Source organism: Rhinoraja longicauda, chromosome 5 (assembly GCF_053455715.1).
Source record: "Rhinoraja longicauda isolate Sanriku21f chromosome 5, sRhiLon1.1, whole genome shotgun sequence".
Taxonomy (NCBI): domain Eukaryota; kingdom Metazoa; phylum Chordata; class Chondrichthyes; order Rajiformes; family Arhynchobatidae; genus Rhinoraja; species Rhinoraja longicauda.
The window spans coordinates 52,081,029-52,097,355 of NC_135957.1; positions in this window are offsets into that span (position 1 = coordinate 52,081,029).

Genomic DNA, 16,327 nt, shown 5'->3' on the forward strand with positions numbered 1-16,327 from the left:
CTGTATATATATGATATGATGATATGATAAGACCTTTGAGTATTTACCACGAGATAAACCTATTTGCCAGTACGTTGGAAAGCAAGCCATATATTAATTAACCTGTTCACTGCCGTTTTTTTTCCACTATTGGCCATGACCTGAGTAAACTCGGGGGTAGCACTAAACAGGTTAAACCAGCCCCAGAGGACAAAAAGCATTGGCTTAAAGCATCCTGGTTGATGAATTCAGAGATCATACGTTCCCCAGAGATAATCTTCCCCCACAAAGACAGGGTTGTGAGGTGGACCAGGGATGGCTGTCGCCAAGGTAGTTCATGGAGGAGATAGAAATAGCCCTTGCTGAAATCAAAGCATGAAATCAGAGCATGATATCAATGCCTAATTCAAATTGAGAATCAAGGCAGGAGCCTTTTCCAGTTCAGCTTGGGCCCCTCAGTTGACCATGGCAAGTTGTTCACTTTCATTAGAAAAGGTATAATCATGTCTGATGCAATATATCACATAATGAAACTTCCCAAAATAAACCCAAACATAGTTGGCAACAGTATAGGGGCAGAGAATTTGTGTCTCTGCTCTATTGCCCAATTTGTGCAGATTGCGGTCTGTCGGCAGGAAGGAAGAGATTGGTGTGAATGTACAGTGGGAGGAGGTAGAGTTACAAGATGAGAGAGTGACAGATGCGGAAGCTATCTTCGAACAGCAAGCAAAGTTAACATTTAGATTCTTAAACCTGTTTCTCCAGCAAAAATGGGGGAAATCATGCTGCCTATGAAATAAATACCCTTTGACAACAGTAATTTTTATTTTCTGGAAACAAAAATTAAACAATTTTCTCCAAAAATCTGAGTATAAAATTCCATCTTTGATTTTAGAATCATTGAGTCATAGAGATACAACACATAAATAGATCCTTCAGCCCACCATCATAAACTCTCAAGCACCAATCCTTATATTAATCCTACCCTCATCCATTTTATTCTTCCCTTCTTCCCATCAACTCTCCCCAAAAAGTCTGCCACTCACCCACATACTAGGAGGCAATTTAAAGTAGCCAATTAACCTACTGACTTGATTTTTTTGGCATAGAGGAGAAAACCACAGTACCCACATAGATACAGGGAGAACATGCAAACAGACAGCACTGGATTAAATCCAGGTTATACCAAAACTGCTGTGCTGCCCATTTTAAATCACATCTGCTAAAGGAATCTTCAGTATAACTGATGGTACCCACAACTTTCCATAATGTGTCATAACGTGAGGAGAATAGTTTAGAGGGAAAATGGGGAGCAATGTATTTGCTCTTTGAATCAGCTTAGACCCAATGGGCTGGTTGGTATCCTTCTATGCTCCAAGGAAATAAGACATTCGGTACTTTGTGCATTGGTGCTCATGCTCAGATATTAGTGGACAAATCAAGTATTATGCTGGGATGCTGCTAGACATTTCATCACTATGCCAGTGGCAGAGAGGATAGACCTGATAGAGCTATATTTGGCCAGATTTGAATTTTACCTCCTTTTCTGAGGCAAGGATGTAATTTTCCACGTTGTCAGTTAGTTACCACCTTTGTTGTTATATTTGAAATAAATGCATCTAGTTCCAGGATACAGGTCTCTCATATTTTGCATTACCTTTGGTTGTCTTGTGATATCTTTTGGACAGAATTGAATAGACTGGTCTTCGTGATGAGTGGGACCAGAGGAGAAAACTGAAATGTGTTAATGAATCAATGTTTCCTGCATCCCTGGGAACTTATTCTATAGATGTACCACGTTCTTACTGAAATAATGACATTCATTTAATGGGGAAGATGGGAATGTTGTGGCAAAACGAGGCTTTAGACTTTAGAGTTGAGACTTTAGAGATATAGCATGGAAACAGACCCTTCGGCCCATCATGTCCAGCTGACCAGCGATCATCCGTACACTAGCACTATCCTACACACTAAGACAATTTACAATTAACAGAAGCCAATTAAGCTATAAATCAGGACATCTTTGGAGTGTGGGAGGGAATTGGAGCACCCAGAGAAAACCCATGCAGTCACAGGGAGAATGTACAAACTCCATACAGACAGCACCCATAGTCAGCATCGAACCCAGGTCTCTGTCGCTGAATGGCAGCAACTCAACTGCTGAAGCACTGTGCTGCCCTCAAAACTAAGAAGGGTAAAATTGGGGCCATTCTGACCTTATCAATCTTGAAGCACAAGGACACAAGAAATTTGGAGCAGGAGCAGAAATTTGGAACAGTCCATTCTTGAGTCTGGTGTGTAGTTTTTCTCATCATGAAGACATATTCTGTCCACTTTTCTCCTGTAGCCCCTCTCATCGTGAAGAGCAGCCTATTCATATTTGGAGATAGACACAAAAAGCTGGAGTAACTCAGCAGGACAGGCAGCATCTCTGGAGAGAAGGAATGGGTGACGTTTCAGGTTGAGACCCTTATTCATATTTAATTTTAGCATGTTTAGCCAGCCTCTCAAATCTGACTTGCCATTTAATACTATCTGGTGATCTATGGAGACACAAGGAACTGCAGGTGCTGGAATCTTGAGCAAAATGTTAGTCAGAGGGTGGTGAATCTATGGAATTCTTTGCCACAGAAGGCTATGTAGACCAAGTCAGTGGATATTTTTAAAGCAGAGATAGATAGATTTTTGATTAGTACAGGTGTCAGAGGTTATGGGGAGAAGGCAGGAGAATGGGGTTAGGAGGGAGAGATAGATCAGCCATGATTGAATGGCGAAGTAGACGATGGGCTGAATGGCCTAATTCTACTTCTATCTCTTATAATACAAAGTACTGGAGGAACTTAGTGTATCAAACAGTATCTGTAAAGGGATTAGACGGACAATGCTGCAGGTCGTTCCTTTAACCTGAAGAAGGGTCCTAATCCAAAACGTTACTTGTCCATTTCCTCCACAGATGCTGCTTGACTCGCTGAGCTCCTCCAGCACAGTGTGTTTGGCAATGCTGGCCTCAACTCCTCAGAACTTGGAGGAATATATTTGGATTGGAATACATAAAATTATATAAAATATTTTCAGGTTTCTGCCAGACACCCAGTCCATTAGATTACATGGTTGGTGGTGTGAATGGGAATTGGCAACAGGTGTCTGAAACCTAAAATATGGTAACTGGGGGGGGGGGGGGGGGGGATTTCATTATGTTTGGGGCCTTCTTAATGACTAATCCAGGGAATACCATCGAATAAACACAAAACAGTCCACATGCGGGAAATCTCAAATAAAAACAGAAAGTGCTTAATGGGCAATGGAACCAACAATGGAGAGAGAAAGTGATCGAGACGATGGTGGAGTGGGCCGCTGGAGGCCCTGCAGCATCGCACAGCCTGCAGCAGCATGCAGTGGTGGAGCAGCAATGGAGACACCAACAACTTTGCTTTTGCCAGGCCAAACCTGCAATGCCTCCTGGACAATGGGCCTTTATGGCCAGGTTGAGATCACTGTACTTAAAACAACTTGGACTTGGAAATGGCACCAAAACCTGGTGACCCTTGTATAATGTCTCGGTGTACTATTTCTATACACTTTGTACTTAATCTAACATTTTGCTCATGTAAAGTAATACTATGCTGAACTGTAGTTTAGTTTTAGTTTAGTTTAGAGATACAGCGATGCTAATTAATTTCACTGTAGCTAGGTACATGTGACAATAATGTACCATTGAATCGTTGAGTTAAAATGTCAATGGAAATCGAAAAAAATTATCAACCCGAAACATTAATTCTGTTTCCTGCTCCACAGATGGTCTCTGACCTGCTGAGAATTTCTGGGGTGGGGGGCGGCGGGGGGGAGGGGGTGAAGGGGCAGGGGATGGGGGGGAGCTGGTTTATGCAATGTTACGATATTATTGTGCATTGTGTTCATCCAGAGCTAGAGATTCCACAAAGACTGTGGAAGACCATGAAAACCCAGTAATGGGCAGCAGTACTTCCACCACAACAACTTCAAAAATGTAAAATTGTAAAGCTTACTGGGCCCCCTTCTGGCCAATTTTTTATCCAGCTGTGTGGCTAATGATGGGCAGTGGAGATTCTACTATGTGGGACTGAATGTTATGTAATGGTGCAGACAGTTTGGCCAGATTTTGACTTTAAATCTTTGGTAAACCCCAAATGATTGCAATGGGAGCATCACTTAGGATCTTAATATTATACTAGTCAGAAGCAACCAACTGAAGGGATTTTTTAAATTTCCAGGATATTAATCACATATCAAATCCCTCTCAGCCTTTTGGTGGTTGTTGAGGAAGGGGTGGGATATTGGAGAAAGGTGGTTTAAAAACCAGCTTGTTTTTACAAATTGTTTTTGAATTTATTCTACTTTAAGCATGGATCATATACTTTGATTTTACTCTTGTGGGTGAAATAAAATTTTAAAACCTGCCATATCTAATCCCTTCAGAATTTTTATAAACAGCAATCGCCTCACATCTTGGCCTTCTCTGCTCCAGCTCCCCTGATGCTTATGAACCAAGATCCACAAACAATATAGAAGTCTGATCTTCGGGTCACGCAGAGTAAAATCCACCAGAGAATGCTGGTCTGCAAAACCTGAACTTTCTACCGTATATTACACTTCACAAACACACCCTTCTAAAATGTCACACTTTTATTCTTTTGTGCCTGTCACATCAGGTGCCTCTGGGACAGCTCTCCAGCTCCTGTGCAATGTTCATGCTAATGAAGAAATCTCCTCCCTTATATTGCAATTCCTGACCCAGCCAGAGACAGAAGTTCCCAAAGGACAGATTCCGTTCTTATTTCAGGATCAAATGCCTGCAGAGTTTCAGGGCCCTCTGCCCTTGAGGATCGAGAAAATGTGGAGTATTTTTCTAAGAAATATTTCCTTTGAAAGTAATTGCTTGGAAATTATTCTTGGAGTGTGAAAAAAAAATCAGAACCTATTTCTAATTGAAATTGCTTCGTTGAGTAATGACATTATCTCACTCATTTAAAAAAATATATATCCAGCATGCAAAACAATTGAATAACCTCGGATAGATCCATTTCAAATGATATTAGACACCTTTAATTATATAGATAAACTCTACAATTATTTCATGCTCTTAATCCCATAAATTATTTCCGTAATGCAGTGAAATAAACTAGCAAGAAATATCAGACAACTAACTGATGTTAACACAGAAATTACAGGAAGCAGGAGCTTAAAAGGCTAAAGCCAGCCAGCATTGCGCTTTGATTAAATATCAAGTGAATTACCATTTCCTCTTTGCACACCCTGGTTTTTTTAAAAGGCAAATGTAGAGGAAGCAATATTAGATAACACTATTGGATATATGTATAAATATATATATATATTCAAACAAGGGCAAGGAATTTACCATGGACCCATACATAATAAGCAAAATGTAATAGGCCAAGCAAGGATTGAATTCAAAGGTTATGGGGAGAAGGCAAACGAATGGGGTTGCGAGAGAAAAAATCTATCAGCCATGACCTGATGGTCCAAATGGCCTAATTCTGCTCCTATGAACATTCCGAACCAGTCAAAGAACCACTTAACCATTTTTGAAAATGTATCCCTCGTGTTTATATGTCAAAACATATAGTCCACAAATATTCTGAATTGCAATATACTGTCCTTTGGTATTGTTTCTACAAATGTGAGATCACTGCATTATGATATCACAACTTGCACCTTAAAGAACTTGACCTTGAGATAAACATAGAATGCTTACTGGGGTGCAAAGGAAATTATCACAAGTTGTTGTTAGCATAAGCATTCCCAAATGTTTCAACCATGTAGTCGCTGGAGAGAATTTGTTGCAGAGCTTCAGATGCATTAGTTACTTTGTCTAGCATCCAGACAGCAATTCTCATTATAAAATATTTCTGGTGCTTTTAATTTTTTCTTAAATGGTACATCTCATCAGCAGACTTAAATTAACTCAATTTAATCCTTCTTGGGTAGTGTTTCTCTGACAGATCTATGCATCTAATCCGGGAGCAGTACACCTGATAGCAGTGACTGAATGCATTCCAAGTGGTCTCCAGTGTCTTGCACAATCTGAAGCTGTCAACATCTCTCCCTTTTCCATTACTGTTGGTGCAATCATTTCCCTGTGCTGATGTGGGCAATTTAAATTCAAAACCTGGTTCTGAAATTGAGTCGCTGCAGAGCATTTCCATTTTCTACAGCTAAAATTTAGGAGATTAACTCTGGCATGTGACCAGTGTGAGGCTGCTGAATCTGGCCACCCACCTGACATTTAACAATGAAAAACAAGGCAAAAGTGAAAAAAGAAATTCAGCAGTTTCAGAAATGTTATTGCAGATCCTTGGCACGAAATCACATTGCTTACATAATTCAAGAAAAAACCCTGCCTTGTATAATTACCAGAGCCAACTTTCCTTAAAAGTGAATTAATTTTTATACTCACTGGGTATTTGACATATAAATGAGACTTCATTTTACTATTTGGTGCCTTAACTATTTTGATTTTCTTTAGTTGAACTCTAGAATTATTCCGCATAGCAGTCAGTGCCCATTTCGTTCATCAAGCTACAGGTAGCTGCTGCTTATTGCAAAAGTATCTGATTATCTCACACTAATGCTCTCCCCATATGTAGGACTCACTTTATACTTACTTACTCACATATATACTTATGTTAAACATTTTTTATGTTATTGTTGAGCCTGCTACCACCATTCCCAGGGCCATATTTACTTTTTTGGGGCTTAAGGTGTAAATGTCCCACAGAAGAAAGACTCAAAATATTGGAGTAACTCAACAGTATCTGGAGAGAAGGAATGGTTGACGTTTCAGTTCAGTTCAGTTTAATTTATTGTCATTTGTACTGAGGTACAGTGAAAAGCTTTTGAAGCTTGCTCTCAGTCAGCAGAAAGACAATACATGATTACAATCGAACCATTTACAGTGTGAAGATACATGATAAGGGAATAACAAGGTAAACCGAGCAAAGTCCCATCAAGAATAATCCGATAGTCATCAAAGAAGTAGGTAGTAGTTCAGCACTGCTCTCTGGTTGTGATAGGATGATTCAGTTGCCTGACAACAGCTGGGAAGAAACTGTCCCTGAATCTGGAGGTGTCGTTTTCACACATGTACCTTTTGCCTGATGGGAGGGGAGAAGAGGGGGTGGCCAGGGTGCGACTCATCCTTGATTATGCTGCTGGTTTTGCCAAGGCAATGTGAGATATAAATGGAGTCAATAGAAGGAAGACAGACACAAAGTGCTGGAGTAACTCAACGGGGCAGGCAGCATCTCTGGAAAGAAGGAATGGGGGACATTTCAGGACGAGACCCTTCTTCAGACATTCAATAGATGGGAGGTTGGTTTGTGTGACGGTCTGGACTGCGTCTACAATTTGCTGCAATTTCTTGCGGTCTTCTATGGAGCTGTTCCCAAACAAAACTGTGATGCATCCTGATAAAATGATTTCTCTGGTGCATCTGTAGAAGTTAGTGAGAGTTATATGGGGACATGCCGAACTTCCTACGGAAGTAGAGGCGTTGGTGTGCTTTCTTGGTCATTGCTTCAACATGGGTGATCCAGGAGAAATTTTCGGTGATATTGACTCCTTGGAATTTGACATTTTTGACCATCTCTATTTCAGCACCTTCAATGCAAACTGAGTTATGTGCACTGCTTCGCTTCCTGAAGTCGATCACTATCTCTTTTGTCTTGCTGACATTGAGAGAAAGGTTGTGGTCTCAACACCAGGACGCGAGGTTCTCGATCTCTTTTCTATACTCCATCATATAGAAATACATTAAAGTGATGGAACTTATTAAATCAATAAGGTTAAGTAATCCAACTATTTACCTGCATTTATCTTTTCAATCAAAGTCAGTGACCCTTTCAAGTGAAGGTGCACTTCTATATTCGCCGGCCCTGACTGACTTAAAGCTCAGTGATAAGCCCAGCGGTGGAACTGAAAGTCAGATGGAGAAGGATCTAATCTCCAGCTCATTCCTGATCTCTGTCTTGCAATGTGCAAGCTTTAAATTCAGGATTGAGCTGACCTGTGTACTGCTGTTAGTTAGCAGTTCTTTGTAAAACCCCAAGATAGTATGAAGCATAATATGGTGCATTCAAAAGCTGATGTATATCATTAAAAATGTCTCATGTTGCCTTTGATTCTGTTGCCAACAACCTAAAATCTGTCCTCCAGTTAACAGCCCTACTGCAATAGTGACTGTTTATCCTATTTTTTTCCACCATTGCACTTTATGGCATTAACCACCTTTTCTCTGTATTCCTGCACTTGTTTAAAACATTTAGAAACTAAAATCTCCATTGTTTGTTCTCAGCAAAAACAAACACTTCACAATTTTCAGTGTTGAATTGCATCTGTCATGGCTTTCTCCGCTTTGACAACCTCTCAGTGTCCTCCTGAAGACTGTTTGTGTATTGTTTCCATCACTGAAAAGTAAACATTGAATAATGCGTTTATGCCATCAATCTGCACTGGCGCTTTGAAGGAACAATTACATTTGTTTCACTCTCCAGCTTTTTACCCAACTCTATGCAATTTTAGGCATGTGTTTATCTAATTCTTCTCTGAAGGCTGTTTGTGAATCTCTATTGACATTGTACCAGGCAACGCATTCCAAATATTAAGCACTCATTGTATAAAGAGGTTTTTCATCATGTTGCCTCTGGTTCTTTTGGCAGTCTCCATTTATCTGTGCGCTTTGATCGTGAACCCTCCAGCCATTGGGATTTTTTTCACCATTACCTCTGTCAATATCTTTCAAGACTTTACAGAACTAAGCTTTAAAACAGTCTCTCCTTGTAATTGTAATCTCTCAACCCAGGAATGATTCCAGCCATTCTGCTCTCTGTATTGTCTCCAAAGGTCTCACGTCCTCCCTGAAATGTAGCATCCAAAACTGTTGTGTGCTTAATCTATGTTTTACTATTCTATGATGGAACGGAGATGTGAGAGGGCAAAATAATGTTTGATACAGATTTAGCATAAACTCTTGGCTGTATATCACTATTTATAAAAACTAGGATCCATTCATTAACTGTTTGTTTTGTTAACGTTTCCGACCAACCATTAAAATGTATACATAAACATGCTCAGGTCTTGCAATTCATGTCATCCACTTACATCAACCTCCTTCCCTCATCTTAACCATTCTCCTACCCCATTACCTCCCGACCAACCATTAGAAACATAGAAAATAGGTGCAGGAGTTGGCCATTCGGCCCTTTGAGCCTGCACCACCATTCAATATGATCATGGTCGATCATCCAAAATCAGTAGCCCGTTCCAGCTTTTTCCCCATATCCCTTGATTCCCTTACCCCTAGGAGCTAAATCTAACTAATTTCTCCATCTCATTACCTCCCCTGCCACATGGAATAGGCCAAGTCAATGGATATTTTAACGGTAAAGATAGATAGATTCTTGATTAGTATGGGTTTCAGGGGTTATGGGGAGAAGGCAGGAGAATGGGGTTAGGAGGGAGAGATAGATCAGCCATTATTGAATGGCAGAGTAGACATGATGGGACAATTGGCCTAATTCTGCTCCTATCACTTATTACCTTATGACCGTATGAATACAAAATACAAGTGGCTTTGGGGGACAGTGGGGGTGGGGGAGTTTGCATTCTTATTTTATCCCAATTTTCTGTAATAAGTCACATCATCTGGGCATGTGTCATGAAATTTGAGTTAAAAAAGATGAATTATGCATTTATTTATTTACATGTTCATACAAATTCCATGGGGAATTTTATACAATATTTCAAATTGTTAGGTCGTGAGTCTTTGTGTATTTGATTTTAACTGCACCTGCACCTCACCATACTTGTGCATATGACAATAAATTCAACTTGTGAAATCTGTCGGGACGAATTTCCATGACCCAAACAGCCGTAACGGTCATCTAGAACATTGTTTCATAGTTTCCCATGTTGAATATTATTTTTCATATGTCTACTCAATGTTTAGTTTATCCAAATTTTGAAACTGTGCCTTTTACAGCCCTCTATCCTCCTTATAACATCACCTATGTGGATTAGTGTGGATACAAGGGACATTGAGGATTAGGCAGGAGAGTGAAGTTAATACTAGTGATCACCGCTGAGATCTCACTGAACATTTTTTCCATGTTCTTATGTTTACCCTTCCCTTCCTTTTTGGAACAAAGGTGTAATTATTGCAATCCTCCAGTCCCCTGTTCCCTGTGGAGAACTGCCAACATCTCAACAATTTCTAAATTTAGTTCTCTGAGATATATTCTATTCCATGGTAATAAATTAATCCACTGACGGTACCTACAGACTAAATCAAATAGTTTTACATTTGCATTAGTATATCAGTCAGTGGAAAACCTTATTATTATCCCAAGAAAGCCAATGTGGAATTTTGAACTGCTGAAATAATATTGATAAAATAAGACAAACAATGAAGAAAGTGGACTAGACTGGGTAGTAATTATAATATGAGCAAAACTACTGACATTTGACTTCACTGTGTGCTAAAATTGTGTGACCTGTGAAATCTCTGCACAGATTCAGCCCTAAATAACCGACTCATGTTTATATTCCGATATGTAGTTTAACTTTGAAATCTCAAATTTGCAGAAATTCAATTCATAGAAAAATGCTGCGGCTTTACAATGTCCTTTTCAGATCTTATCTGGAGCAATTTGAGTGCTTTAAGCACCATATCCCATAAAGGATGGATTGGCCTTGGGGGAAGATAGTTGTCTAATGTTACAACAGGATCCCTATCAAATGAGAAAGTGGACAAATGAATGACAAGTGGAATTTAACACAGACAAGTGCAAAAATATATATTTTAGGAAGTTAAACTAGGGCAGAATAAATTGCAAGGCCCTGGAGGAATGTTATAGAACAGAGAGACCTAGGAGTGCAAATAAGTATTTCCCTGAAGGTAGCAACACAGGTAGGCAAGTGGTGATGAAAGCATATGGACAGGGCATTGAGTACAACAGTTGGGAAGTCATGTTATAACTAAAATAAGTTGTGAGACCACACCTGGAATATTGTTGGCTGTTCTGGTCACCATTAGAAGGATATGATCCAGCTAGAGATTGTGCAGAAAAGATTCACAAGGATATCATTAGGAGCAGAGGGCTTGAGTTGTGAGAAGAAATTGGATAGGCTAGAACTATTTTTGCTGGAGCAAAGGAGGTTGAAAGCTGAGCTGATAGACACATAAAATCATGAGGGGCATAGCTAAGGTAGATGGACACTGTCCTTTGCTCAGGGTAGGGGAGTCTACATCTAGAGGGTATAGGTTTATGAGAGATCAGAAAGATTTAAAGGGGTCCTGAGGTGTACGTTTTTCACACGGTGGGTGGTGACTATATGAAACAAGCTGCCAGATGAAGTGCTGGAAGCAGGTGCAATTGCCACATTTAAATAGCATTTGGACAGGTTCATGAATTGGAACGGTTTAGAGGGATATGGGTCCAATGCAGATAAATGAGAATAGCTTAGTTGGAATAGACAAGTTGGGCCCAAGGGCCTTTTTCTGTGCTATATATTTTTTATGACTCCATGGGATGTAGATTTGCCCCTTGGATTAAATTATAGGGTGTTATTACATGCTCTTTTGTTGTGCTCCTGGAATTTAAATGGTTGAGCAATTTCGGGAAGTTCTCAGGATATGAGGTGAATTTACAGTATTGTGTCGCAATATCGGAATGTCATGATAGCCATCACTTTGCAAACAAGGAGATGAACGTTGTTTAAAGTTCCCGTCTTTCATGACTTCTGTGACGTTCTCCAATCTCTCAGAACTCCACTGATGCTGCTCTCTGAACCCCATGGAACTCCCCTTCAATGCTATCACTATTCTTGTGACTCCCCTCAAACCCAAAATGGCTAAACATCCCACATAACAGAGTGTAGATCAATCAGAAAGTCTACCAGACTGATGGCTTTTTCAGTATGAGCCGGTCAGGTTGGTTTCAGTGCCCCTGCAGGTGCAAGTCAAAGCAAGAATCTTTTCTGCAAGTCCAACAATGGCTCACCAAAGGCCAGTCTAAGTCTGCTCTCTGCTCTTGAATTTCCCTCCAAAGCCGTCATTAGAACGAATAGGATGAATAGAGAGGGACCAGTGGGAGAGTCTTGGAGTAAAGGGTCTAAAAATGAAAGGCAGTAAAATTAGAAAACAATTCTCCATCTAAAATAGATGAGGAAGTGACCTGTCTTTCATTCATTTGACATCTGGCTTAAGGACTCTGACAACACTCAGTACCATGGGATGAATTATCATAATTATTGAGGTAAATTGAAAACATGCATGAAAGTGAATCTATTTTTTTTAAACCAAAGAAAATCAAAAGGAATTATTTCTGCTTTCTCCCAAAAAAATGCTTTTTCAACCTCTCTGTAATTCACCCTACTTCAGTACTTCCCAACATTGGAAATTTGACAAGGGCAATGTCATGGTATATTTCATGCAGTATTTAGTTAGGCTTCCTCCGTCTGGCCAGGGTGTCAGACTTTGGTTATCTCACTTCAGCTATCGCTCTCTCCTGTCTCTCTGAGCCTGATCAGCAATTTGACACATCAGCACATTGGCATCCTGAGTACCCCTCTACTCCACATAAGTAGTGTGAAATTACAGGGGCCTGAGCCACCTCCATTCTAACCAGCTAACCCACTTTACCTCCCGTGTAGTAGGTTATGTAATAATCACAGGCAGACTGAACAAATGTATTTATGCCCTGCACATTTCCAGCAGGAAAGCAAAATAAAACACTAACCTCACTGTATTCAAACATATTTTTCACAAATAATGTCACAAAAGTATCCTTGTAAACAATATGCCCTTCTTCCCACCATTTTCCATTCTCCCTGCCCACTTCTTTAAAAGAATGTGTCTTAAGAAATTTAGCTCGGAAGATCTGCTAACACCACTTAACAACATGGTTTAGTTTAGTTTAGTTTAGAGATACAGTGCGGAAACAGGTCCTTCAGCCCACTGAATCCACACCGACCAGCACATTAACACAACCCTATACACGCCAGGGACAATTTACACTTATTCCAAATACACAAACCCAAGTCAATTAACCTACAAACCTGTATGTCTTTGGAGTGTGGGAGGAAACCGAAGATCTCGGAGAAAACCCATGTGATCTCGGGGAGAACGTACAAACTCCATACAGTTAGCACCCGTAGTCGGGATCGAACCCGGGTCTCTGACGCTGCAAGGCAGCAACTCTACTGCTGCACCACCATGCCATGGTCTTCTAACAGAATAAATGGTTTGTCCATCACTTGACAGACATCATACACATGATGCCTGTAATGTGATTGGTGAACCATTCATTTCTTGCATTTGTTACAGCTGATTGTATCATAATTGCTTTCATAAAAATACCACAAGATCACAGCTAATGAGCTAAGGTATATGGAAATCAAATAAGCAGCTACATAAACAAACAGGTATTTAGACATTTCTAACAGTGTAGAACCATAGAGCTATACAGCACGGAAAGAGTCCCTTCAGCCTATTTTATCCATACCAACCAAGTTGGCATACTAGGCTAATCCCATCTGCCTGTGTGTGGCCCATATTTCTCGAAATCCTTCCTATCCATATATCTGTCCAAATGTCTTTTACAAGTTGTGGTTGTATCCACTCCTATAGCATTCTCTGGCAGCTCATTCCAGACAAGGATTTTCACCTGGGTGAAAAGGCTGCCCCTGAGGTCCCTCTTAAATATTTTCCCTCTCACCTTAAGCCTATGCCCTCCTGGGAAAAAAACATTGTGAATGTTCACTTTATTCGTGCACCTAATGATCTGAGATACCTCCATAAAATCACCCTTCAGGCTCCTACGCTCCAAAGAAAAAGTCCCAGCCTATCCTACCTCGTGCTACAATCAAAGCCCACAAGCTCAGGTTACATTCTGGTGAATCTCTTATGCACCCTTTCCAACTTAATTACATCCTTCCTGTAGCTGGGTGATCAAAACTGCATACAGTACTCCAAGTCTGGTCTCACCAATGACTTTTACAGCTGAATCAAGATGTACCAACTTTTGTATTCAATACCCTTCCAAATAAAGACACATGCCAAATTCCTTCTTCACCATCCTTTCCATCTGTCTTGCCATTTTTAGGGAACCATGCACTTGCACTCCCTGATCTCTCCATTCTGCAATAGCCTCCAGGGTCAATGATTTACTATGTTGACAAACCAAAGTGCAATGCCTCAAGCTTGTCAGATTTAAATTCCATTTGTTATTCCATTTGCCATTCCTCAGCCCACCTTCCCAACTGATCTAAAAAAATTAGTTATAGAGTCACAGAGTCATACAGTACAGAAACAGTCCCTTCGGCCCAGCTCATCCAGGCTGAACAAGATGCCTTATCTAAGCTAGTTCCATTAGCCTGTATTCCTCTCAACATTTCCTATCCAAGTAACTGTCCAAATGTCTCTTAAATGTTGTTCCCTGGCTCAACCTGGCTCAACTACCTCATCTGGCAGCTCATTCCATTTACCCACCACTCTCTGAGTTGCCCCTCAGGTTCCTATTAAATATTTCCCCTCTCAACTTAAACCTACATCCTCTTGTTCCTGATTCCCCTACCCTGCAAAGAAGTTTCACCCTATCTATTCCCACATGATTTTATACATCTCTATAAGATCATCCCTCAGCTTTCAGCGCTCCTACCCTGCCCAACCTCTCCTTATAGCTCTGACCCTCAAGTCCTTGCAACATCCTCATAGATCTTCTCTGCACTCTTTTCTGTATAATGACATCCTTTCTATAGCAGGGTGACCAAAACTGAACACAATACTCCAGATGCGGACACTTCTTATATACCGCTGCAACATAATGTCCCGCGTCTATGCTCACTACCCTGACTGATGAGGGCCAATGCACCAAAAGCCTTCTTTACCACCATTTCTACTCGTGACACAATTTTCAGGGAACTCTGAATCTATACTCATAGATCCCTCTGCTTTACAACACTCCCCAGGATCCCTACCATTCGCTGTGGTGGTTCTGCCTGGTCTGACTTCACAAAATGCAACACCTCACATTTATTTGCATTACTCTCCATTAACCATTCCTCAGCTCACTTGCCCAGCAGATCAAGATCCTACTGCAAATCTTTTTTGTCTATGAACCCATCTACTGTAGTGTCATGCCTTGTACATTCTCATTCAAATCATTGATATAAATCAAAAACAGCAATGGGCCCAGCACTTGAGTCTTGAATCTCACAACTAGTCACAAGCTTCCAGTTTGAAAAACAACCTTCCGCCACAATGCTCTACTTCCTTTCACAAAGCCAATTTCGTATCCAATTGGTTAGCTCAACCTAGATCCATGTGATCTAACCTTCCAGACTATCCACCATCATGAACTTTAAAACTGCCAGAACCTCCTGTTTAATGATTTGTATGTCTAAGAATCACAACTCCTGTGCCTCATTTCCTGAATTTCCAGGATCTTCTCAGTAAAAATGGATGAGAAGTAATATCTCTCCAATCATCTGATATCTCCCCAATCTCTTTTGACTTTCTGCACAAAAACAGCCCAAACCACCTTTACTTTTTATCTATCAGGAGAATCTGTGAGTTTCTTTTTTTTACCTTGCCTGCCAGCTCTATTTTATGTCCTTATTTTGATCTCTTTATTACTTTCTTCAGTTTACTCCTGCATTTTTTATGCCAGCAGAGTGATTTGCTTGATCCTGACTGTATAAAGTTGACATATGCCTCCTCCTTTTTCCTGGCCAGAGCCTCAACATCTCTTGTTAACCAGCTTTCCCTAAACTTGCCAGCTTTGCCCTTCACCCTAACAGGAACATGCTGCCCTGTACTCTTCCTGACTCACTTTTGAAAACCTCTCACTTGCCAGCCATCCCTTTATCTCTAACACCTTGCTCCAATCAAAGACTTTAACTTTTGGGGCAGTCCTATCCTTCTCCACAACAACTTTAAAACTAATAGAATAATGGTCACCCCATTGTGCTCCCAAGCTGATATTTCGGTCATTTGCCCTTTTTTGCTCCCTCAGAGGAGGTCCGGTGTTGCACACTCTTTAGTTGGCCACTAGAATATATTGATTAAGGAAGCTTTCTTGGACACATGTGACAAATCTCACTTCATCTAAGTTCTTTGCACTTTTGGAGACCCAGTCAATATTAATGGAGTTGAAAGCTCCCACTGATACTATCCTTTTATTTTTACAGCTATCTGCAATCTGCTCCACTAATCCATGCTGACAATTAATAATAATAATAATAATAATAATAATACATTTATTTTATATAGCGCTTTTCAAGATACTCAAAG